Source organism: Protopterus annectens, chromosome 1.part1 (genome assembly GCF_019279795.1).
Source record: "Protopterus annectens isolate FY-2018-M chromosome 1.part1, PAN1.0, whole genome shotgun sequence".
Lineage (NCBI taxonomy): Eukaryota > Metazoa > Chordata > Ceratodontiformes > Protopteridae > Protopterus > Protopterus annectens.
The window spans coordinates 843,199,989-843,223,427 of NC_056726.1; the positions used below are offsets into that span (position 1 = coordinate 843,199,989).

The 23,439-nt window shown below is 42.3% G+C and overlaps 1 protein-coding gene across 5 annotated transcripts in view; it reads left to right on the forward strand.

The window, feature by feature from the left end:
- LOC122807733 (long-chain-fatty-acid--CoA ligase ACSBG2-like) overlaps positions 1-23,439 on the forward strand; it is a 1,512,114-nt gene that overhangs the window by 495,075 nt on the left and 993,600 nt on the right. The window contains exon 1 of one of the 5 annotated variants that reach the window (XM_044078746.1): positions 16,309-16,656. The exons of 3 other annotated variants lie outside the window; for them this stretch is intronic. The gene's annotated coding sequence lies outside the window, so the exon portion shown is untranslated. Of the gene's footprint in view, positions 1-16,308; positions 16,657-23,439 lie in introns of those variants that run through there. One more of the 5 variants, XM_044078728.1, reaches the window with a different exon arrangement.

Below are 23,439 nucleotides of genomic sequence, written 5' to 3' on the forward strand. Positions count from 1 at the left end.
TTTTTTTTTATTCTTTCTTTATGGTTTAATGAAACAGGATGCCTCTGATCATTGACTCAGTTTCAAAACTGTAACCTCTTTAAAATTATTTTTCACAGGTCTCCAGCATCATCTAACCTCCCTGGCTGCCCCTTACCCTCTATTTTTTCCTTGTTCAACTTGCCTCATGTAGAGATGTGTTCATTCCCTTGCCCTGCTTACCTACTTGTAGGGGATGAATGCCTACCTTTGGCCAGGTGTCATGCTTCTGGGGTGTTTAGTATATTCCTTGTATGCTGCCATATGCTCCTGAGCTGATTTATGAGTCAACATTTATAACGTGGAATGCCAGCGTTTTGTACCTGTGCATGCTGGAGACACATCTTGTTTGTTGACTGCATTAACCATTAGTTGTGTCCTCTAAGGCTAGCCCCGGTCTCTACCAGAAGCTGCTTCTCCAGTGAATGGTTTTATACCTCCCTGTCAAAGATAATAGAGCAAGGCTGTTGGTCACAGAGTCCTGTCTCTTCTGTTTGAACATTCACCTTCATACATGCTAATAAAACCAAGAGCACTGGACTTGCAATTTAGTGCCTTGCACTACACCACGAGGCTAGGCTGTCAACTTGTTTTAGGTGTCTTAATGAGCATTAAAGTTCATATGTCTGCCATGTCTACATTATCATGATCTGGAGGTTGGTTGAACTCTTCCAAACACAGACTAGTAAAATAATTTTTAAAATCCTTCATCTTCAGTGTCTAATAAATCTTACTCTGCATTGGAACTTGAGCATTATGTCTGACTTGCTGTCATATCTGCTTTTTCAGCCTGTTGGTTTGCTAGACCTGACATTTATGTAATGAGCAAGTGCCTTATTGGGTAATGAATGTTTGCCTTATTGTTGGTAATTACTTCAGCCAGTGCTCTGAGGCTGTGACTTTTTGTGTAAAGGGGGTGAAATCTTTCTCCCTTTGTCTCTCAAGATAAATATTTATATGTTCTTCATCTCACATTGCTGCAGTCCTTACATATGGGTAGTCCGCTGTCCTCGGTCGGCCCGAATACCAAAGTATTAGGCTGACGCCGGTCAAGGCGCTTAAAACTGACATCAGGACGTCAGGGTACAAATGCGCATGACCGACGTCATATCCTCAGTCTTTTTTGCCGCATGGTCCAATGCAGAAGCAGCGTTGCAAGTGCCGTTCAGCGTTCTGAAATTTTTCGAGTTCGGAGTTTCAGACCGAATCCAAGTTGGCTAAGTACCCCGTTGGGGAATATTTTGGTTTTTTCTTGCCTCAGTGTTTTACCGGATGTCAGAAAAAGTGAATAACTGTATTTCTTGTGGGAAACAGATACCGCATAGGTATTATCATTCTTTGTGTATTCCTTGTTTGGGGCCTGAACACGACGTTGTTGGTTGTCGCTTTTGTGCTAGGTTCAATAAGCGCACTATTAAGCGAAGGTTAGATTGTGCTAGGCTGGTCTTCGGGAAGCGGTGCAATTATAATATGCCGCCGGACTCTCCGCGCCCGCTTCTCGAAGCGCAAAGACAAAACAGTTAAACCCAGGCAGATGAGTCGTCCGCTCGGACGCCGGTTCTTTAGAGGCTTAAGTGGAACCGGTGGTTCCGACGGAGACTTCTCTGGAGTCTCAGGGGGAGACTTTGATTTTGCAGGATGTGGCCTCTCAGGAGGCAGGTCAGGCTGAAGGGGCTTCTCAGGTTACTGTACTCCCCTCCCTTCCTAGGGTGGTTAGGCCCTCTCCTTCTGTTTCCAAAGCTTCTCCCAGAGGCAGGCCAGGTTTAGCTTCTGTTGGTGTCACTCCTAGTTCAGCAGGGTCTGTGCCTAAGAAGCACATGCTTAAAATGGCAGAAGATTTGATTACTCTGATTAGAGGCTCTTTGCCCCCTCCTGATAAGAGGCCTAGGGTGGAGCCAGAGTTGGGAAGTTTTGAGCAGGCTTCGGATGTTTCAGAGTCTTCGGCTGAAGACTTGCAGGAGTACTCTCCTTATTCTGATTCTGATGCAGATGCTTCCACTCCTTCTGCTTCTCCTCCAGAGGATTTTTCTTTTTCAGAGACACTTCATTCTATGAGGGAACATTTTAAGTGGGAAGGTCAGGACTTCTCTGATTCTCGGAAAAGGCTTAGGGAATTTTTGCTTTTACCCCAACATAGGCCCTTGGCTATACCCCTGTTCTGGATGTTGTGGAAGATGTGTTTGCAGAGGCTTCACTTAATCCTGATTCTCTGCCTCCTGCTCCTGTTAAACCGGATAGGTATTACAGGGTGCCTGAGGCTCATAAATATCTTTATAAGAGTCCTAGGGCGACCCAGAAACTATTAGTCAGGGACCTAAGGGTGTCAAGGCCTCTGTTGTAAAAATCCGGTTCCTCTAGATAAAGAGGCCAGAGCTTTGGATAGATGGGGAAAGAAGGTCTATACATCTTCTACCTTAGCTATGAGGGCTTTGAATTGCCAGTTTCATATGTTGAAATATCAAAACTTTCTTCTTTCTCAATTGAAGTCTAAGGTGGATGCTCTGGCGGAAGGCATTGAGTGTAAAGAATTACAAGATTTGGTGCATGTCTCTGAACAGGTGGGTAAGCATTCATTACAATGTGGTTTTGATGCTGTGCAGGCCTCGTCTAGGGTGGCTGCCACTGGTTCAGTTCTTCGCAGGCACGCCTGGCTGAAGGATCAGAATTTATCTGACCATGTTAAGACAAGGATTTTGGATGCTCCTTTGCAGTCTGATGTGTTGTTTGGTTCACCTGTGGAGTCAGTCTTGAAGAAAATGGAAGACAAGTCTAAGTCTATGCAGGCTGTTAAAGATTTTTGCAAGTTCAGCCTCCAAGTTTAGTAGGAATTGGCCTGCTAAGGGGTGGACGTATCCTTCTTATGATTCTCAGTCTAGGGGTAGATCTAGATGTGGTAGGGGCAGAGCTCAGAGTTCTTTCAGACCTAGAACAGGGAGTTCACCTGCACAATCTTCGGGTGAGGGCAGGGGCCAGTCCTTTCATAAACAGGCCCAATGACCTACCTTTTCAGCTGCCAGATCCTTCTTGCCTGGCAGCACCTTTGGGAGGAAGGTTGGCACTCTTCAAGGAAAATTGGATTTTGATTACCCAAGACAAATGGGTATTGGATATCATACACCAAGGTTACAAGTTTTATTTCCATACCTTGCCTCCTTTCAAAGGCATGCCGGACGTTCCTCCTCAGCAAAGACTAGAGGCTCACAAACAAATTTCTCTACTACTTCAAATAGGGGCCATACAACCAGTCCCTCTGCCAGAAGTGGGCCTAGGATTTTATTCTCGCCTGTTTCTAGTACCAAAGAAAGGGAACACGTGGAGACCAATTTTGGATTTATCTATCCTCAACACATATCTGGACATTCCCAAGTTCAAAATGTTGACGTTACAACAGCTTTTACCTCTGCTGGGCAAAGATCACTGGATGGTGACTCTGGATCTCAAGGAGGCTTACCTTCATGTTCCTATCAGGCTCAGTTGCAGGAAGTATCTGCGTTTTGGCTGGGACTTCTCATTATCAGTTCTCTGCATTGCCCTTTGGCTTATCTACTGCCCAGAGTGCTCACGAAGGTTCTGGCTCCAGTGGTAGCTTTCTTCAGGCTAAGAGGAATACAAATCTATCCTTATTTGGACGATTGCCTGATTCTGGCCCAAGGAAAGGACGAACTTCTTCATCATTTACAGTATGTGATGGCAGTGTTAAGATGCCTGGGGTATTCTGTGAACGAAATAAAGTCCAGTCTAGTACCCTCTCAGGACATGTGCTTTCTGGGTGTGAGACTGAATACAGCATCCCAGATGGCCTTTTGACCCCGGACAAACAAAAGAATCTTTCTCTTTACTTCCACCAATTGTCTCGTCAGTCCAGGCTGACTGCAAAGACAGTCCTTCAAGCCTTGGGGTTCATGGCATCTTGTATTCTGGTACTTCCCAATGCCAAACTGCATATGAGGAAGCTACAATGGTATCTCAAAAATGTATGGACACAGCACTGCCAAGATATGGACACTGTCATTCAGATAATACCTTGCATTCAAAAGGAATTTTTGTGGTGGGCTCAGGAATGTCACCTAAACAAGGGACTCTCTGTGACCCGCCAGAGGCGAGTCAGATTCTAACGACAGATGCCTCAGACAAAGCTTGGGGAGCTCATCTAAATGGAAAATGGGTACAAGACACGTGGCCTGCCAGACTTCGACATCTACATATCAACTTGAAGGAGATGTTAGCAGTCCAATTTGCATTGATAGCTTTCAAGGATTTACTTCTTCCAGGGCAGGTGTTGATTCTAACAGACAACACAACTGTCATGTGGTACATCAACAAGCAACAACAAGCATATCCTCTATGCAGACAAGCAATGATTTTGTGGGAGACTGCTCTCAGTTTACAGCTAAATCTTCAGGCAAGGTTTCTGCCAGGAGCACAGAACTCCTTAGCAGATGTGTTGAGCAGACAAATTATGGATCCCCACGAGTGGAAATTGGATCCTCATGTATTTCAGAAATTGACAGTGTTATGGGGAACTCCAGACATAGATCTGTTCGCTTCTCCACTAAATTACCAGCTGCCAAAGTTTTGCACAAAAGGTTTCATCCCACAGCTTGGAAAGTGGATGCTCTCTCATTCAATTGGAGCAATCTTCATGTGTATGCCTTTCCACCTCTGCCTCTCCTCCCAAAGGTACTCCTGAAGGTCAGACAGGACAAGCCAAACATGATTTTAATAGCTCCGATTGGCCTCGACAGCACTGGTACCCATTACTGAGAAGTCTGGTACGGAGCCTCCATGGCCTTTGCCTTCGATTCCTCACCTGCTGTCTCAGGAGAACAGTCATTTACTCAATGTCAAACTTCACTCTCTACATCTAACAGCCTGGCATATTCTGTTTTAAACCCTGGAGGGTCTCAGCTTCCACAACAAGTTTTGAATGTTATTTTGGAGGCCAGAAGGCCTAGTACAAGGAAAGTGTACGCAGATAAATGGAGGAGATTTTTATTTTGGAGTACAGCAAAGGACTTTGATGTTTCTAAACCTAATTTAAGTGTTGCTCTTCAATACCTTACTGAGTTACTGGACAAAGGTTTGTCCTTCTCCTCTATTAAGGTTCATGCTGCAGCAATTTCTGCTCACTATGACTGTGACCCACCATTATTTTCTCATCCTTTGTTTAAGCAATTCCTTAGAGGGGCAAAGAATATAAGACCCCCACGTAGAGCTCCTACTCCTGCTTGGGATCTCAATTTTGTGTTGGAGAAACTCACTCTACAACCTTTTGAGCCTGCAGCGACTGCCGAGTTGAAATATTTATCATGGAAGACTGCTTTTTGTTGGCCATTACCTCTGCGAGAAGGGTTTCTGAATTACAGGCCCTTATGGCGGTTGAGCCTTTCCTAATTTTCCACAAGGACACAGGGTATCTTTGCGTACTAACCCTTCCTTTATGCCTAAAGTGGTTTCTAGTGTGGCTTTAAACCAAACTATTCATTTACCTACTTTTTATGCAAACCCCCAAAATAAAGGGGAAAAGATTTTGCACACTTTGGATGTACACAGACAGTTGCGATATTATTTGAGCAGAACTAAAGGGTGCAGGCGGTCTCAGCAGTTGTTTGTTTCATTTGCTTTGGGTTCTCAGGGCAAACCTGTTTCAAAACAGACTATTTCTAAGTGGATTGGTTTTGTATTGCTTTCTGTTATTCCCATCATGGTAAGGAGATTCCAGCTGGGATTAGGCCCTCATTCCACTAGGGCTACTGCCACTTCTACAGCTTTTTAAGGGGTGGCTACTAAAGATATTTTGGAGGCAGCTACTTGGAGTTCAGTGCATACTTTCTCTAAGCATTACCACCTTCCACTTTACTCTAAATCTAGGGCTGGTTTTGCCACTGCAATTTTACAGGGCATTTTGGCAGCTCCTAATGCTTTATAGTTTTGCCATCCTCCCTTACCTCTGCTTTGGGATTCTACCCATATGTAAGGACTGCAGCAATGTGAGATGAAGAACATAGTACAGTTTTGTACCTACCATAAATGTAGATGTTCGAAGATCCACATTGCTGCAGTCCAATTTACCCTCCCTCCTTCCCCTCTGTAGTTAGAGGTGGTTGTGTGGTTTGGGTTGTGAATATTGTAAATATTGTAAATATGATTACTGCAGGGGTGGTTGGTTGTTTTTTGCTGTTTTTTGGCTTTGGCCTTTCTTTTTAGGGCCTTCTGACATCTGGGGCAAGAAAAGACTGAGGATATGACGTCGGTCATGCGCATTTGTACCCTGACGTCCTGATGTCAGTTTTAAGCGCCTTGACCGACGTCAGCCTAATACTTTGGTATTCGGGCCGACCGAGGACAGTGGACTACCCATATGTAAGGACTGCAGCAATGTGGATCTTCGAACATCTACATTTATGGTAGGTACAAAACTGTACTTTTCTTCCAGAAGTGCTTTCTGGATAACCACTCAAACAGTTCTTCATGTTCTAATTTTCTTCCTGACTTCAGTAAATAGGTGAGTTCCTCGTGTTGTAGTGGTCTTGACCCTAACTACTGCCTTATTGTGGTTGGACTTAACAAGTAAGTCAGATGCTAGAAAAGCTGGCCAGGGAGAAGTGAGTTTGATTAGTTCAGTTAAACTTCCCTTCTTTGGTGGGTGGGGAAGTAAAGTCCAAGTTCTGCTGCAAGAGAACCATCTGGATGAAAACCCAGTGTTTTGCTGTGAAGCACAGACACTTGACGGTGTCAGCTTAGGAAATTACTGCATGAATTTGATTTCAACATCTTCTGCAGGTGCATGAACTCACAAAAACAGGTGTTGCTGTGCATTGCTGCACTTCAGGCAGATGACAAGGAAAAGATTTCTAGGAACATCAAAAGATGATCTGTCCTCTTGCAGGATGATGACCATGGACCCCAGCTTTCACCTTTCCCTACTTGTGTCCTTCAGTGCCAGTCCATAAATAGTTATCCAAATGGATGCTAGGTGGTACTTATGTTTTGTCATCATGCATGCAGGCTGTTGGCATTTCAGTGACGAGACATTCCACCAGAGAGGTAGCTGCCTTTAGTACTCTTCAGGAACGTGTCCAAAATAGAAACCAGTGTCATGGTCAACTGGTCATTGCTGCTTTCCTTGAACAAACCTCATTGTCTGGATTGTCATTTATGATCTGAGTGTCTTTCTGAAGTTCTGCTTTCCTGAATATTCTGTCCTAAAGATCCTTTCTGCTTTTCAGACCCTTTTTAGAGTTGTCTTTGCTGATAGTGCTCAGTGATAGTGATTGTACTGCAGTGTTTCACCCACTGCAGAAGCCTTCTCAAAGTAATGTGTATAACAAATGTGTGAACAAACTCTTAGTGTACCTGGCTAATCTTTGTTCACCCATCTGCAGTATGTGTTATTGCGGTTTCACTTCATAACACTGAAAGCTCAAAACACTGAAACCAAAACACTGAAACTCAAAACACTGAAAACACATATCATACATATACTGAGTTTAAACAACATAAATCATAGCACTTTCCACCAAGTGTAAGCTGGGGGGCAAGCCCCTCTGCACCTCCACACCCCCTGCTACTTATACATATCAACTCCAAGATTGCACTTCACTACACTAAGTGCAATCTTGGAGTTGATCTATTTAAGTAGCAGGGGGTGTGGGGTGCAGGGGGGGCTTGCCCCCCTGCTTACACTTGGTGGAAAGTGCTATGATTTATGTTGTTTAAACTCGGTATATATATGATACGTGTTTTCAGTGTTTTGAGTTTCAGTGTTTTGCATTTTCAGTGTTTTGAAGTTTCACTGTTTTGGTCTTCTATATTATGAAGTTTTCTCATTTTCAGTGTTTTGAGTTTTCAGTGTTACGAAGTGAATCCGTTATTGCACACTTCATTCTTAGTTGTCTGGGATGTTTTTTTTCATTGTATTTGCAGGCCCTTCTTCAATAAGCTTTAAGTTTATCAATAACCTTATCTGTTATGTTTCCTTGCAAACTAGTACCCCGCTTCTCATTTGTGTAAAAGATCAAGAATTGGATATGCAAATGCCCCTTAATCCCTGCTGGAATGGCACTGTATTTAAGCTGAAGGATGCATGTTTACTCTAACCATGGGAGTTGGAATTTTAAGAAAAGCTGCATGCTTAAGCCTGACAAGGATGTAGTGAATTTTCTTCCATTGTACCTTCTCTAAAATTAGCTGATATGGAGAGTACCTTTATACTAGCTGTTTAAACTCTGAATTAATACTAATATTTACTGGGTACGCAGAGTGGACCGAAACCTGCCCTGTTCTATTTATATTCACAATGTAAAAAGAAAGGCAAACACTGAGGTTGCTTCACCAGCTTTCCATTCATTATTCATCACTCTTTACCATTGTCAGGGTTTCTTTTTGCCCTCTTTCAATCCATCCATCCTCAACCTCTTTTCCCATTTTGCACATGGGGTTGGGGTGTCACTTCAGCAGCGACAGTCATCTCAAACCAAGGTTTACACCGCCAGGTGGCTAGCCCTGCAGCAGTAGTTCATCCATACCACTCACTCCCACACACACGCACTCATCTTTTGCCAATTTAGTGTGTCCAGTCCACCTACTGCAAGTCTTTAGTATATGGGAGGAAACCAGACATCCTGGAGGAAACCCATGTGACCGCAGGGAGGACATGCAGACACTGCACAGAAGGCAACCCAGTCAAGAATCGAACCGGAGAACCTCTTGCTGTGAGACAACGCTAACTGCTGCACCACCCCAGCCACCCCTTCTTTGGTAGCTCAAAATATCTTTTTCTACATCTTGGCCAAATTTGCTGAAGAAATATGCTTAAGTGAATTCACAGAATGTTAAAATATCATAACTAGCCTGAGCTGTATCATTGGATGTTCATCGTGTTTCACTGTTGCAGTCATGACTGTAGGGTTCTCCCCTGCCGGCAGGCAGCCCTCGGTCAGCCAGAATCCCAAAGTCTGGGTCCGGCGTCGGCTGTTCAACCATGCTCCCTGACGTCAGAGCGCCAGAAGCATAAAGCTGACAGCCGACTCCATCTTCTCCAGTCTTTCTTGCCGTGCAGTGATAGCAGTTCGCAAGTGCCGGTCGGTTGACTCCTGACAAATTTTTCTATATACTTCAGTCCAAAGACTTTCTTCTCCACTCAAAGCTAAGTACCCCGTTGGGGAAACTTTTTTTTTTGCTCCACTCCGATGTCAGAAAAAGTTAATAATTGTATTTCATGTGGGAAGCAAATACCTCATAAGGATTTTCATTCTTACTGTATTCCTTGCTTAGGCCCTGACCACGACGTAGCTAGTTGTCAGTTTTGTGCAAGATTCAATCAACGTACAATTAAGCGAAGGTACGATTTTGCTTTTCATTACTTCAGTAGGCGCTTTAACTACAAAATGTCGTCTGATACGGTTCCGGCTACCGGAGTTCACAAACGTCACAAGGATAAAGACAGGCCTCCAAGGTCCAAATCTGATGATAGTGCACATGCGGAGCCAGCTTCAGGTTCGGCCATCGTCAGCGAGGTGCTTTTGCAGCCCCTGTCGTCGGCCATTTCAGAACCGACGGCCGAAACGGACTCTCATGAGGAGCCAACCAGGCCTTTAAATATTTCTGTTGCAGGACCTTCGGATAATGCTCCTTCAGATGGGTCCGGAGCCGCTGTGCAGGTACCGGCTTCCGAAGGGGGTTTCCAGGCCTACTCAGCTTTTAGTAAAGGCAAAGCCAAAGACTCCTTCTAAATCAAAGACTTCAACACAGGCCTCTTCTGAACCGGCTCCCAAGTCACAGAAACAGCTACTCAAGATGGCGGAGGATTTACTTACTATGATTGGGGGTGCACATCCCCCTCCAGACAAAAGGCCTAGGCAGGATGTTTATTATGATTCCTCTGATCAGGCCTCTGTTTCCTCAGTTTCTTCTTCTGATCAGGAATATTCTTTCCCTCCTTATGAGGATTCTGATGCTGAAGAATCCATCCTTCAGCTTCTCCTCCTGAGGATTTCTCTTTTGGGGAAACTTTGCATGAAATGAGGGAACATTTCCACTGGGAGGGACAGGAGTATTCGGAATCCAAGAAAAGACTGAGGGATTTTCTTCTTCTTCCCCAACATAGACCCCTGGCTATTCCTCCTGTTTTGGATATTGTGGATGATGCCTTTTCGGAGGCTAACTTAACCCCTGACTCTTTTCCTCCTGCTCCTGTTAAGCCTGATAGATATTACAGGGTTCCTGATTCCCATCAGTTTTTATATAAGAACCCTACTGCTGACCCTGAAACCATTTCTCAGGGTCCTAAGGGAGTTAAGGCCGCTTCTGCCAAAAATCCCATTCCTACTGAAAAGGATTCTCGATCCTTAGAAAGATGGGGCAAAAAGGTGTACACTTCTGCTACTTTGTCCATTAGGGCTTTAAACTGTCAGTTTCATATGCTTAAATACCAGCAATTTCTCTTGTCTGTCTTAAAACAAAAATTTACTTCCATTTCTGCCTGTGCAGATGATAAGGAATTACATGACTTATTGCATGCCACTGAACAGGTTGGGAAGCATGGTTTACACTGTGGATTTGATGCCTTGGAGGCTTCTTGTAGGGCTGCGGCCTCTGGCACAGTCATTAGAAGAAATGCATGGCTAAAGGAACAAAATTTACCTGAACAAGTAAAGGCTAAATTATTGGATGCACCTGTTCAGCATAATGTTTTGTTTGGATCTAAAGCTGAAGAGGTGATTAAAAAGATGGAGGATAAGGCGAAATCCATGCAAACAGTTAAAGATTTCTTACAAGTACAGACACCTAGATTTAGCAGGAATTGGCCTTCAAAAAATTGGTCCTTTCCCTCTTCAGACAGGCCTCAGAGCGGTAGATATAGACGCTCCAGAGGGAGGCCTCAAACACAAGCTGCTTATAGACCAAGACAGTGGACTGCTTCCACCCCTAGGGGAGGTGAGGACAGGTCACAATCTCAAAGGAAACAAACTCAATGACTCCCTCTGTTGGGCTACAGGACGTCTTGCCTGGAAGCCCCACTCGGAGGAAAACTCTCTCTTTTTTATCAAAATTGGACTCTAATAACCCAAGACAAATGGGTTTTGGATGTGATTTTAAGAGGTTACAAATTCCATTTTCATACCTTGCCAAGGCCAAGCGGATGGCCAGACCTTCCAAAACATCAGTGGACGGAGGCCTTAAACCAGGTGGAAGCTCTTTTGGCTATGAATGCCATTGAACTGGTTCCTCTTTCAGAGATGGGAAAATGTTTTTACTCAAGGCTCTTTCTAGTCCCAAGGAAGCAAAACTCATGGAGACCCATTCTGGATCTGTCGATCTTGAACACCTTTCTAGAGATTCCAAAATTCAAGATGCTTACTCTACAGCAGCTTCTTCCAATGCTGTGCGAAGATGCATGGATGGTAACTTTGGATTTAAAGGAGGCATATTTACACATTCCCATCAGGCAGGATCGCAGAAAATACCTCAGGTTCAAGGCCAGATAGAGGCACTTTCAATTCTTTGCGCTGCCCTTTGGATTGTCTACTACGCCCAGGGTCTTCACCTCCTCAAGTTCCTGGGATTCTCTGTAAACATAAAAAAGTCAAATTTGACACCATCACAACAGATAACTTTTCTGGGTGCACTTCTAAACACTACAACCCAGATGGCATTTCTGACATCCGAAAAACGATTACAGCTAGCTTCAACTTTCAAAACCTTGTCAACTCTAACCCAACTATCTGCAAGGAAATTTCTGCAGGCTTTGGGTTACATGGCCTCCTGCATCCTTCTCGTACCATATGCAAAACTACACATGAGGAAAATTCAGTGGTACCTAAAAAGTGTATGGTCTCAGCATTGCCACAGTTTAGACATACTGATCTCCGTCCTTCCTTGCCTTCAGAAGGAATTTCTTTGGTGGTCCAGGGCTTGTGCACTAAACAAAGGGAAACCCTTTCGTCTGCCTCCTGCCACTCAGATTCTAACCACGGACGCCTCGGATTATGCTTGGGGTGCCCATTTTCAGGGCAATTGTCTGCAGGACCTTTGGACAAAGGATCAGAAGCACCTGCATATCAACTTAAAGGAACTATAATAACAAGTCGAATAAATGTTCGATTGTTAATATTAAACAATATCCGTTATATTTAATGACGATCATGCTAATGATTTTGTTCTAAAAAATTTTTTTGCTATGTATTTTTTATGCGGCAAGCATACTTTCTTGGTCTGCATGCTTTATATTTTATAGCACGGATGGCACTTTACTCAACTGCAGCACTTGATTAAGCTATTAAACAACATTCATAACATCGGTTTTAAAAGAATCGGGCTTTTAAAAAATGATTTGTTTACATGTTCATTATTTACAATTCTTAAATAGGCAGCATGTAGATTTTGGTTTGAATTTATTATTGAATAGTAAGACTCTGCTTCAATTGTTACAATCATTGTTTTTTAGGCTAATGTTTCTGTTAAATGTGCTTTTGGATTGCATTTTTAAAGCTCTGTGCTTTGTGCAGTTACTAAGATTCAGTGATTATATCTTTAAGTGTTTGAATTGATTAATTAATCAATTAAGTTAATTGAATTTTTGGCGAGCGCGCCAAAAAGTTTTGTATCAAACAGCAGTGTTTTTATTTTAGAATTACATCTGAAGAAGTGTAGTTTGCTACGCGAAAGCGCTCATTTTCCTGTACCAAAATAAAGATATGCAAGTTTTAAGGTAATTCTCCTCCTGCGGTGATTCCTTTGGATCTGCTATTATTATTATTATTATTATTATAACTTAAAGGAAATGTTAGCCGTTCAGAAAGCTTTATTGGCCTTCAGGAATCTTTTACAACCAGGACAACTACTAATACGGACAGACAACACCACAGTTATGTGGTACATAAACAAGCAAGGGGGATCTCATTCCTACCCCCTATGCAGACTAGCCATGGATCTATGGAACACAGCTCTAGCTTTCAATCTGGATCTTCAAGCTCAGTTTCTACCAGGGAAACAAAACCTCCTGGCAGACAGTCTGAGCAGAAACCTTTCAGATCCACACGAGTGGATGCTGGACACCAAAATATTCAGGATGATAACAGCAGTCTGGGGAAGTCCTCACATAGATCTCTTTGCATCCCCTCTCAATCATCAACTACAGAATTTTTGCACCAGGACTTTTCACAGAGAAGCTTGGAAACTGGATGCCCTGTCATTCAGTTGGAGGAACCTCTCGGGATATGACTTTCCGCCACTTCCTCTTCTTCCACGGGTTTTATTGAAGAATAAAACAGGACAAGCCCAAGATGATAATCTTGCTGGCTCCAAATTGGCCTCGGCAGTTTTGGTATCCAACTCTAAAAAACCTATGTCTGGAGCCCCCTTGGGTTTTACCTCCGTCTCCGAACCTTCTGTCCCAGCATCAGGGTCAGGTTCTACACTCTCATGTCAGAACTCTCAGCCTGGCAGCCTGGTTAATCCAGGGCCTTTGATTTCTTCTTTACTGCCCAAGCAGGTTATGGATGTCATTTTAGAAGCCAGCCGTCCTAGCACTAGAAAATCTTATGCAGGAAAATGGAAAAGATTTTGTTCCTGGATGCAGGCTCAGGATTCTGATCCTCTTTTTCCTAACATTACTTTAATTTTACTTTACTTGACAGATCTCTTACATAAGGGTCTCTCTTTTTCTTCCATTAAGATGCATGCCTCTGCTATTTCTGCTCATTATAATACGGACCCTCCCATCTTTTCCCACCAGCTCATGAGACAGTTTCTCAGAGGAGCTAAAAACTTAAGACCTCCTAGGTCTCCTCCCATTCCTGCTTGGGATCTCAACTATGTTTTGGAAAAACTAACCTTGCCTCCTTTTGAGCCTGCTGCCTCTTCTGACATAAAGTTTTTATCTTGGAAGACAGCTGTCCTGTTAGCCCTAACCTCTGCCAGGAGAGTTTCAGAGTTGCAAGCTCTTATGGCTGTGGAACCTTATATTATTTTCCATCAAGACAGGGTTTCTCTGAGAACAAATCCTACCTTCATGCCTAAGGTGGTTTCCAAAGTGGCTTTAAATCAAACTATCCACTTGCCTACCTTTTTCCCCTCTCCTCAAAATAAAGGGGAAAAGATCTTACATTCCTTGGATGTACACAGACAACTACGTGTTTACCTGAACAGAACCAAGGATATCAGAAAATCAGAACAATTGTTTGTTTCTTATGCTTCAAGTTCCCAAGGTAAAGCCATTTCAGAACAGACCATTTCTAAATGGATTGCTCATGGAATCAGATTTTGTTATTTTCACCATGGAAAGCAAATCCCAGGGAGTATACGGACTCATTCCACCAGAGCTGCTGCCACTTCTGCGGCCTTCCTCAGGGGAGTTCCTACCAAGGACATTTTGGAAGCTGCAACTTGGAGCTCAGTGCATACTTTTTCTAAGCACTACAATCTACCTCTCTACTCTAAGTCTAGGGCAAGCTTTGCCTCTGCAGTCTTGCAGGGCCTTCTAGCCGCCCCTTCCTCTTTATGACCACCTCCCTTTCTTTCAGCTTTGGGATTCTACCCTACAGTCATGACTGCAACAGGGAAACACAATGAACATAGTACAGTTGTGTACACCTACCATAAATGTAGATGCTCGAGTGTCTTCACTGTTGCAGTCTGGGTTCCCTCCCTCCTGTCCCCTCTTATTTTTTCTTTTGTGTATTTCCTTTTTTCACCATTCTTCTGAGGTGTATTTGCAAGGGTTGTGGGACCTTTTTCATTTTGGGACTCCTGACATCTGGGGCAAGAAAAACTGGAGAAGATGGCGTCGGCCGTCAGCTTTATGCTTCTGGCGCTCTGACGTCAGGGAGCATGGTTGAACAGCCGACACCGGACCCAGACTTTGGGATTCTAGCCGACCGAGGGCTGCCTGCCGGCAGGGGAGAACCCTACAGTTATGACTGCAACAGTGAAGACACTCGAACATCTACATTTATGGTAGGTGTACACAACTGTACTTTCCACATTATCCAACACACCATGTGCTGTATTCTGAATACCAGAAACTTGACTAGCCTCATAACCAAACACATCCACCTTTAGAGAGTGAAGATCATCCTGTAAACTGTTGAAGTCAGAAGGTGCAGTAACATCATCTGTGACAAAACATTTGTAATGGCGGTCTCTTTCTGCCTCTGCCCCTAACTCTACCCATTGCCTTACAAAAAGCCCTTTTGCTAACAGTATAGCTAATAAGACACACACATACACGCACACGCGCACACACACACACACACAATCACTTCCAATGCTGAAACTTTTGGTATATCCCAAAGTTTCCACAATACTATCCTCTCCAAGTTACATGACTTCAAGCACATCTCAGTTAAAGCAACATTCGATGATGCTCCTTTCCTTTAGTCTTGCACTTGAAGATGAGTGTTTTCAATGTCTTTCTACTGTTGAAATATCTATTCACAGATATCATATTTATTTTATTAAGGCTCATTGAATGACTAGCTAATGGAAATAAATAAATGCTTGAGTGTAGTTGCAAAGCTGGAATAATCATTCCAGTGCCATATTTAGTATTAGAATAAAGCAAAATTCCACTGGTGTTATTTTTAAATGTCTGTGACTTAGTTTTCATCTGTATTTTGTGAAAGAGTTTCATGTATGTTATTTGTAGTCCAGTATGCTGAAGTACATGAAAATTGCAGATGTAGGCTGACTTAATTTTTAGCCTTACTTTCATTATGAGAAAAAATAATTACATCTGTGAGCAATAGCTGAAGATATTATGCTGTAAATTTCACAAGGACCTAGCCTAATGCCCAATGACCTTTGCACATACTTAATTGCACAAACTGAACAGGAATATTACACTTGCAGGCGGGTTTTAGTGCTGAAATAGGCAAGACAATTTTTGAGCTCCTAGGAGCATGATATAAAGAAAGTGTGGTGCAAATTTCCCAAGAAGTCTAGCCTGTCCCCCACTCACCTTCACATACACTTAATTGCACAGACTGAACTATCACCACGTTGCAGTCATTTCGCAATCTTGTCCTCTATACCTTATAAGTTACACAAATCTCAACCTCTGAAAGTCTTGTACAATAATTATTGATGCCAGAGTTCAGTCCCTCCCATACACAGTTGTGCTAATTGATTTGTTTTTAGAGGCAGACCCCTCCCCCTTAATGACTGAACTTTAATGTTTGAACTTGCTGTTTCGAGATTTCATCAGTGAACATTGCCCTCAGACAGGTGGTGCAAAACAGTGGTCAAGTTTATTCTGGCAGCTTCTCTCCCCAGTAGACTTGACACTGTGTGTGCCAGGTTTGTGGAAAGCCGCAGCTCTGTATAAATATTACTAGAGGTGACCTGCATGTCTTGATTTTGGAAGAGAAGCTACAGATGTAGCTGCGTTGTTTTCATTTTACAGCTCTTTCATTTCTTGATAACACTGATGCAATAAATCCAGATCTACCTGAAGTACATGGGAAGCATCTACATTGCTAGGAATGTACACACTGAATTAATTATAGCTGTTTTCTAGAAATCATACCTTCAGTATTTGGTGTATTCACAACTGTTGTGACTACCGGAAGGCTTTCCCAGATCCACATCCCTTTGTCTAGGATTTCAGAACTTTGTGTCCAGTGTAAGCTGTGGTAGGTGAGCAGATCTTTTTTCAGTTATTTTATAATTTTAGAATGCACATTATATAATAGTTTACTTTTTTCTGTTATTTTATCATTTTAGAATGGACAATATATAATAATTCATAGCATGTTTCTTGTAAATGATGTTGCTGTTTGTTATTTGAATGTATAGATTTGTATGTCAGATAATTGCAGGATTAAATTTTGCCAGTGTGGACAATATTTGCACTGAAACATACAAATTGTAAAGTATTCAGAACACCCTTTTATACACAGCAATTTGTGAAACAGACAGTGCTTGTCAGATTAGCTCTCTGATAAATGGAATTTAGAAATGCTGTAGTAGTAAATCTCTGGATGTGAACTTACAAACCACCTCTGTGCGAAACCTTATTTCAGAATTTCTGGAATTAAAAGAATGTGTTAAAAATTAAACCACATGTGCACACCTTCATTTGATTTGCAGAACATTTTAATAAGGCTTGGAACTAGTCTATTTTTCTTGCTGCCTAATTTGCATGGAAAATAGAAAAACATATTCGGGGAAAAAAATATACTCACACGTATATGCATGCACATGTGTGTGTGTGTGAGATTTGGGGAGGCACCAGCAGCTGCAAAAGTAGTGTAGTTTTCATAAGTAAACATGCTGTTTGACCCAAGTTGGGTTGCCTATGGTCATTGTTTCTTTGTAATTATCCGCAGTTCATTATAGCCTTGTTGAATATGTAAGTTCAGATGGTAATGCTGTTGCTTTTTGATCATTGTTTGTTTCCTGTAATGTTTAAAATGCTGTCCATTATTTGATTTTGGTTAAGAACTTGATGCACTTTCTGTAAAAATACAGATTAGTGTTGTTTTTCTGTCCAAGGCTGTAATTCTACAATTACTTAGGTTCATAGGTGTGTACTACTCTAATGGCCCTGGAGCCTTTACAAGCCTAGCCCATAGAAGTGCCCTGGCATTGTGCCGCCTGACATTAGTTCCCAGTGCCTCTATCGAGTAGAGCCACTGGAGTGATTCCTGGGGTGAACTTTCTATTTCCCATCCACTCATCAAGATTTCTCTTGAAGAGGGCCAGTGAGGTGCTTTGCTTGACATGTGTGGGAAGTCTATTCCAGAGCATGGGCAGTCTCTGGGTTATGAATCTGTCCCTCCAGCATGTTTTATTAATTGTGGTAATGAGGTTGAGGTCTCTGGAGTATGTGGTACAGAGGGATTAGGATTTCTTTAGATGTAGCATTTCTAACAGAGCTGGGTCAGACATGGCTATGTAAATCAAGCAGAAATTGCCTCTTAGTAGATGATATGAGACTGAAAAAGCTGGAATTTTTTTGAGTCTGTCCATGTAGGACGTGTTTGAGGCCTAGGATCCTCTTTGTGAGGTACTTTTGTGGCCTCTCCAGCTGTTGCACGTCTAGTGAGCTACATGCCAAATGGGGCATTATACTCTATGACTGGCCTAATGAGGGAAGAGTAGAAAGAGAGATGATGACCTCTTTGTTCCTGGAAGCAAAACCCTTGGTAATGAGATGTGCTACATAGAAGGACTTTCTGCCCACAGTGGCAATGTGGTGGTTGAAGGAGAGGTTACTGCCGACCTGTGTCCCCCAGATCTCTTATAACTTTATTTGAAGACATGTCTCTCCTAGACAGAAGTTCTCCCTTGTTTGGGCAGAGTAGTGTCTGGAATGTATAGCATTATTCTCACTGGACTGCTGACATTGTTATAATTGTGTTTCCCACTGCTTTATATCGAGCTGAATATTCTTGGTTGGTGTCCAGTGGCAGCAGTTCTTGTAGATTAGCACATTGCTGTATTAGCATTGACTGATCTGGTAATGAGAAGATTCTGCCATCCTAGTCCCACTGACTACAGGATGGTTTCTGAATCATTATTTCCACCAGAACTAGCAGTAGCATGTTTGCCATTAATCTTGTATATTTTCTCACTCTTTATGTGGAACATTGTTATGGTGATAAAACATTTCTGTGATAGAATGCAGGCTGTATTAGAATAATGTAGGAAACATTACTTCTGATTTTTTTCAGCTGATAACCCTTGCAAACATACTGATTAAAAGCAGTTGGTGAGAGTGTCTCAGCAAAGTAATAAGGATTTTCAAACCCGAGTTCAAAAGTGCAGGTTAGTTTGTGTGAGCGCATGTGCGTCACAGCATTTAGTTGCTCACAAGCATATTGACATGGAACCTTTTGTGTTCATGCCACTATTCTACACAACATGAACTTGCCCCCTTACCACTGTCACTATTCTACACAACTTGAACTTGCCTCCTTACCACTGTCACTGTTCTACACAATTTGAACTTGCCCCCCTTACCATTGGGAGGAGTATCCCTTATGCAACTTCCCTAACTTATTGTGACCTAAATCCATTGCCTGGACTCTGCTTACTGGTTCATAGGTATGTACTAGGCTAATGACCACTAGGGCCTTTTTAAGCGTAGCCATGCATCCCAAATGTGTGACAAGTTCTGGTAACCTTGATAAGCATAAGCAGAGGCTTGGGAGATGAACCATTTACAGGCTGCCTGTGTCCGTTAGAGACATACATGCCAAACCAGGGATGAAGTTCCTGTTCCTCATCTAACTGTCCAAATTAAACTTGAATTGTTTTAGGGAGGAACTCTGCTTCATATGGATGGGGAGCTTGTTCCAGAGAAGGGGTATTCTCTGGGATACAAACCAGTAGGTCCTGTTTATATCACAGACTAGGTTTAAGTCTTTAGAATGAGTAATTCTGGTGCTGTTTGTTTTGTGGATATGCAGGAGGTCCATCAGGGTTAGGTCTGACAATGCCTTGTACACCAGACATAGATCTCCCCTCAGGAGTGTGTAGGAGACAGAATACAGGGCTAAGGCTTTGAGGCAGACTGACTAGGACATGTTATTTATGTGCTGTATCCTTTTAGTGAGGAACCTCTGTGGTTCAAGTTGTTTGATGTGCCTGGTTAGGTTCATACAAAAGGGAGCATTATACTCGATGATAGGTCTGACAATGCTGAATACCATGGAACAGTGACCTCCTTGGACATAACTATGTTTGTAAGTTGCACAACATAGAATGATTTCCTCTGTGCTGGAAACATGACATGTGATGATCAAATGCTAGATTACTGCCTGTGTGTGTCCCCAAGTCCCTGACTGCTAGGTTGACTCTTACGGCTGTGTTGCCAGTATGATTTCTATGGAGTAGATGACTTCCCAAAGGATACTATTATGCATTTCATGGCATTTAGTTTTAGTCCATGGCTCTATCACAAGTTATTTGTCTGTCAGCTGTTTCTGGAGAGCATTAGTATTAGTGGGGGATTCTTTTGACTACTCCTAATTTGCAATAGTCTGCAAATTTGGTTAGCCAGAGTCCCTTGATATTGGTCTTGACTTCAGAGAAGTAAATGCCAAAATGGAACAGTTCCAGGACTGAACCCTGAGGGACTCCACTTGTGACTGGCCTCTTTGTAGAGGTGGATTCCCCAGTTCTAACTTCCTGGCTCCTATCTGTGAGCCAGCTGGCTATCCACTGGATGACAGAAGGATTTGTACCTAACCTCTTATGTTTGTCAACAGTGTTTAAGTGGGATGTTGTGTCAGATGTCTTTGTGTCAGATGTCTTGGACAGGTCAAGGTAGGCACTGTGAACTGTTTTGCCCTTATCCATTGCTTTGGTGATCTTCTCAAAAAAGTCCATCAAGATGAGTAGGTATCAGCTGCCCTTGACAAAACCAAATTGGGTTGGGTCCAGTGTTTGGAGGTTTCCTATGTCATTATTAATAATTTCCGTGATAATTCTTTCCATGGCTTCACATATGAAACTAGTGAGACTTATGGGTCTGTAGTTTCCAAGGTCTGTAGATGGCCAACCTTTGTGCAGAGGATGACTGTTGCTGTTTGCCATTCTTGAGGCATGAAGGCAGTTTGGAGGCTACAGTTAAATAGCAATTCTGGAGGTCCTGATATGTCATCTTTCATGCTATTTAGAAGGGATCTTGGGATATTCTCAGGGCCCTTCAATGTAGTGCTATTTGTCATATAGAGAGCATTGAGGAGCGGTTCCTTAGTGATAGTAGTAGTTATATTTGATGGTATTTCCTGAGCGGAGGTTGAGGGCGGGGGGTAAACTTAGAGCTGATTTTGCCTGCTAGTAGGTTTGCTATATCTTCTGGATCAGTATAGGTGGCTCCATTAACAATAAGCTCTGCATACAATTGTGTATTGCCTTTGAGCTGTGGACATAGCTAAAGAACGTCTTGTAGTTGTCCTTGGTCTGGGAGGCCAAATTTACCTCAGTTTTGGCTTTGGTAGACTTTGTTTATTTAGTTTGATGCAAGTGCTTTTATCCTGCTGGGTGCTACATCTCTTAATTTTTGCCATGACTTTCCTTCTCCTGTTATACAGCCCATTGGTGATGTGATTCAACCAAGATGGCTTGTTTTTTTTACTTGGTTCTGTATGTTTTCCTGGTGGGTACAGCTGCTTTTCTGCAGCTATTAATATACTTGTATAGGGTTTTGGTGAACAGTTCCACATAAGCAGAACTTTGTGTGTTGCAAATGCTATGGTCAGTCAGTACTACAGTGCTGTGGCCATTTTTGTACAAAAAGCATGTTTTTTCCTAAGGAGTAGGCTGTGCTAATTGAAAAGGCTGTGGCTTGCCTTTCTAGGTGGTAGTTTAACATGCCACTGGTGTTTTAACAGACTTAAGGGGGTTACGTACCTACAGTTTACTGAATGGAGGAATCTGCAATGTGAGTGCCTAGATGGCAGAAGGTGGACACTGATGCAAGTTAGTATGACACAGACTAAGAACCCTGGTTTATGCCTTTATTGTAATACAGTCTCAGTATTGATTGGTTAAAAATACTTGTAAAGTTAAGGTCAAGTGGTGGCATTAGGAAGCTGATGTACTATTTAAAAATTTCCTGTCCAGAGTGTTATTTGTTTAATCCTCTTTTTGAAGTACCTTGTTTAAATGCGTATCTAGCTCTCAATTTAACCTTTTGACATGCAATTGCATTTTCACATGTAATGCACAACTTTTTCTGATGCTTGTCTGATCTTGTTCTACTTCCTTGGATACAGTGGTTTGTGGTGGACTTCTGGTTTCAACTGCTTCATAGGAGAGATTTAAAATAGCAACAGAACCATAGTGAAACATGAGAGACTTTGCACTGCCTGAATGATCTGGTATGTTGTATTCAGGCTGTTTAATGAACCATTAATCCTTTAAACACAAGCACTATAGGGAAAACTGGAGATTAAATATAACATTACAGAGTTTAAAGTCCTACACTTGACATTAAGAATGCAGCTGGGTTTTTTTTTTCCTTTTCCGAATGATGATTGAGCTTTACTTTTTGTACCGTTCGACTTCAGTAACTCTGTGGTCACGTATAACCTCTGGGGAAATTGCAGTGGCCAAGCTAGATGTCCCAGTGCCATTGGTTAATTTCTGCAAGTGGTGTTTTTTTATACATCCCTTTATGAGAATAGGCCCCATTCCTAAGTCAGGGCATAAATAAAGCTCATGAAGTCAATATTATTTCAGTCATTGATGTTAGCCAAGAATGTTGTTCTCAGTTCTCGCAGTGTGCCTAGATTTGCCTTCTGCAGTTCATACAGGGTTACATGTATTGGTAGCATATTTGGCTTATGTATTTTTTTTTTTTTTTTTTTTGTTACTAATCCTGTTATTCCTTCTACTATCCTGAATAGAGCCACCCAGTGAAAGGAGAAGGGTTGACATTGTTTACTGCTTGCAGAAGTGTGTGAGCCTTGTGCTTGGCATCACTGCTCTTTCCATTTACTACTGACTGGAAGCTCTGGACAGCTTGCAGACAAAAGTCACCATTCCTCTAATCTCTTATCATCAGAGCCCTATTTTTTGGCTGTTTGAGAGAGTAGCTGAATGCTGTGCTTCCCATGAAGCTGGGGCTGCCAGGCAGTGCTGGCTATTGGTGATGATAATGCCAAGGAGCCAGGGCAGATGATCGAGAGATCCAAAGTAGTCATTTAAGGAGATGAGAAATGTAAATGCTTGACGCAAAAAAAGCTGTAGTGGTTGGAAGAACAGCAAATTTGTTATTCTTTTCAAAACTATGAATGGACTCACCTTACATAATTAGCAAATTAAGTGTTTTTTTATTTTATTTATTTAAAGTAGCCCTACTGCTAATGCTGCTTTTACTATAAGGATGTAAAGCACTATCTTTTCATACCATAGGGACAGGGTCTGGGCGACAGTGTAACTGTGTAAAGTGGATTAGTAGTAGGTTTAAGTAAATACTAGCATTCATAAAGAATAAAGGGGATTGTCAATATCTTTAATATTTTGGAAAATGCCTTTGCTGTTTGATTTGTTGGATCTATATCACTTAGTTGAACTGTCATTTTAGTGAGCACCTATTTTAACGAACCCTTTTGAGCGAAAGCTCACTTCAACGAATGACCATTTCAGCAAACCGTCACACAGGGAAAAACACTAGTAGGTCAGTTACCAACCAGATAAAAAAACCTTACAAAAATCCTGGGGGGGTTGCCCCCCCCCCCAATTAAATATAGAAACTCCGAGATCGCACTATTGGGGAAAGTGTATATTCTTGATGATGGCCAACTAATTCTTTTCCCTGTGTGAAAGTTTGCTGAAACGATCATTCGCTGAAGTGAGCTTTCGCTCAAAAGGGTTAGATAAATAGGTGTTCGCTAAAATGACTGTTCGACTAAGTGAATTAGACCCGATTTGTTTCCTAGCTGTAATTGCTATTATTACTGTAGA